The sequence below is a fragment of the Typopeltis vanoorti genome, chromosome 11 (genome assembly GCF_054136105.1).
Source record: "Typopeltis vanoorti isolate ZY-2024b chromosome 11, IOZ_Tvanoo_1.0, whole genome shotgun sequence".
Taxonomy (NCBI): Eukaryota; Metazoa; Arthropoda; class Arachnida; order Uropygi; family Thelyphonidae; genus Typopeltis; species Typopeltis vanoorti.
In genome coordinates this window covers 66382050-66385782 of record NC_143559.1, presented here as the reverse complement: position 1 = coordinate 66385782, position 3733 = coordinate 66382050, and positions in this window count along the sequence as shown.

The following is a 3733-nucleotide window of genomic DNA, read 5'->3' as shown; positions in this document are numbered from 1 at the left end:
TCGTATTAAAAACAAGTTCCATTTTTGAAGTGTTGGGAAGGTTTGAATTTACTAAACCGGAGAGAAAGATAGATGCATGGATGGATGGACGAATAATATTAGCTACTAATAACTCTAATAAACTTATCTTCTCTGTAAGAATCATCTTAGAAAACAAGCTAAATAATAATAATAATTACTATTATGATTTTGCTAATTGGCGGTTATTATCCTATGCTACTTGGAAGCCGACAGTCAGCTTAATGAATGAAAAGAGCTTATTAAAGTTATTACTTAATTATTTGTTATTAATCTTGTTCATGCTTCTCGGTTTAATAAATGCATGGAAACAGGTTCATTCTGCGCATGACTGCATGCAAACCCAGACTGCTGAAATAATAGTTACCAATGAAAAGGTGTGCGCTTCAAAACAAAAGATAGTATAGTGAATATTACTCTGTTATTTCATTATAGGTAATATATTCACTTCAGAATTTATTTTCTACAATAATGAGGATTTGATTTGACGCGTTTCTTTAAACGTCTATTTGATTGGCACTTTTTTTTTTTTTTTTAATCGTAATGGAATGGCAAATATAATTACCACTACCTGTATTTTGTCGCTCCTATCGCTTGAATCAATACCACATCATCGTCTGCATCTTTCTTCTAGCAATGCAAATATTAATTAGTTCTTCATTTTTTAATAAACTAAAAACTAGGCGTATGTTTTTATTACTTGTCATCGCCATGGAGTGGAGTGCTAAGACACGGAAGGTAATTTTATACGCTCATATGTATTATAATAGATAGAGCGGATAGAAAGCCTATTATGAAGGTTTTTATCTGTTAACTGCATGTGTTTGGTTTGACTATTTGAGGAATAAAAACAACCTGTGTTTTTATGAAAATAAATCTATCCATATGAGATTTAACTCACCTTTATTGGTGAAAAAAAGAAGAAAAAGAATTCAGAAATGTTCCTGAAGTCATAAAACTTTGAAATTTGAACCAAAGTATGTACTTAAAAAAAAAAAAAAAGACTCCTCCCAAGGAAAGGCTTAAAACCTATAGTATATTAACATTAGTACAGTGGGTAAGTTAAACTCTTTTTTATTTTTTATTTTACTTTATCTCTTCATTAAATTGTTTATATTAAACCAAAAACCAGCTCTACAGACCAAACATGGAACTTGTTCAAACCACTTTATACTTTCCAAAAGCGGGAAGGCAGTCTCGCAAAAGGTGATGAAATTCATCTTCCTTCGAAAGGAAATTTGTAAACATCCCCATGCCTTGGGCAGAATTCGAACTCGCAGAGAGGAAAGACGCAGATATACCGTTTATATTAACCACTAGGCCAATCAGGACGGCGATTTCATAGTGCCTCACAAATGCATGATATACAATAATAATAATATGAATGATCAGTTATAGAACCCTTTGAAATGCAAATTATTCATTAGTTCTGAATGAATGTCCAATTAATTAATTGGTCATTCATTCAGATTTTGAATACTCTAAATAAATCACAACTTTGGCAGTTTCAGTTTCAAAATAGATTAAAAATTAAAACGATGAAAATAATTGAAATCAAAGCTGTATGGGCATATTCATAACATAACTATGCTCTGGATTTATTTTTAGATTCTCCCGTTCGCTCTTTCGCAAACATGTTTTCTTGGGCTTCTTATATATTGTCATCATGCATACTAAAACCAAAATCAAGCACGCAGCATTTCGAAGAGATGGGGGGGGGGTGGAGATGAGATCCTAAATAACACACACACACACACACACATTCCGTTATTAGTTGTTCCTGACATACTACCAAATTAAAAATAAAATAAAATAAAGCCAACAAGTGTAACAAATTTCTATAATTATGTTTTCCGTTTTACCATTAATAAAAATTAATTATTTTATTAAATCCACGAATATTTCTTACTGTATTTCTTTCGTTTTATTACTCATCAATAGTCAATAATACTAATAATAATAAGAAAACTGTTGACTCATAATTACCAATGTCCATTAGTAGTCGACACTACAAAAGAATAAAATTTGCATTCCAAATGTTTATTCTTTGACACCCAGTAGCAAATATGTCCGACAAGTGAGTTTAACACGTTCATTGCCAAGCTGAAAATTGGAATTTCGTGTGGTGGCCAAATTTTTTTTATTTTTTTATTTAGTTGGCGACGTCCACGCGATAACGCGTGATCGGCCGTTTGGTGAGAACTTGCATCGCGTGATTGGCAATGAACGTTCATTGCCAAGCTGAAAAATTGGAATTTCGTGTGGTGGCCAATTTTTTTTTATTTTTTTATTTAGTTAGCGACGTCTACGCGATAACGCGTGATCGGCCAACCGGTGAGAACTCGCAACACGCGATATCGCGTGATTGGCAATGAACGTGTTAAAAGAGTAGAGACTAATCTGCCAACAACATCAAGCTGTACAGTCGATGGTCGTTCCTCTCCATGAGTTCACCTACAGCCATTATCAACGTGGAGATGGTGGCGGTTCGATCTCTCAGGAATGCAAGACAGGTATTTGTACACCACGGGAAAATACTACAGTGCGCTATCTTCCATTAAACTTACAACTGTGTACCTTGTTTGTTTTTGTTGGTGAGGTAGTCAAACAGAGCCACCTACTCTTTATCCTATCAGGAATTTAGAGGAAGTGCCCTGTTCCTCTCTCATGCTATCACTTCCTTGGTTTACCAAATTTTCTTTTCTACTTATTTTAAATTTATATAATAATTTTAGTAGTCTGTTAATTGTCCATTCGATTTAGAAGTTCTATCTGCTCACGTTTATATTTAGAAAATCAGATTAATAACATTTTTAAAATTGTACTTTTGTATAAATTATAATAAGATGTATCCCTGAGTTTGCTAAGCCTAGTGAGAATGTCAATAGCCGTATATACTGTACATCATCATCGTCACGAATTCTTATAACGGATTCTCAAGGGATATACAAGATATCACGATAGTAAACAAGTAAGTTTACATAATTTCTAGATTTCTATCAATAGTTTACTTCCTACCAACAATTTACTTCCACAATCAGTGGCGCACCCAGGGAGGGGAGGCAAGGGGCCCTGGTCCCCCCAATAGAAAAAGGAAAAAACACTAGAAAATTTTCCAAAAATCTTTTCCTAATTAAAATTCATCTTATTATTTATGTTGTCTCGTGTCTTCTATTTCTATACTACTTATGAATTAGCGGTCACATAAGGTGGGAATGCCTTATAACTCTCGGGAATCAAGGCCGCTGTGAATGCAAAGTGGTGCTCCGGCGGACCGAGCGCTACTTCGTTTGCCCGAGCCGGGCCAGAGGAGATCACGGGTATTATGTATTGGCGATCACTGCAGATGCTCAGTCATAGGTGGCATGCAATGTGTAGTGTGTATTCTCAAATCGTCTACTCAACTCGATCCCCCCCCCCCCCGAAGATTAAATGTCGAGTTCTCCCCTCCCCAAGATTAAATCCTGAGTGTGCCACTGTCCACATGGCCACATGCCACATGGGTTCGAATAGAATGCAAAGAACCTTTATCAGGACTTTTTACCTAAAGATGAGTTAGCAAGTCTCATACTGACGTAGAAGTCTTTTTTTCCTTTCGTAAACCGGTCATTCTCACAAGGTATAGGGTTAACCACCTTATTCTACAAGTAGAGATGAAATCCAAGGCATGGAAGGTCGTGGACGCTTAGCACCACTGATGATGTAGGAAGGTTAA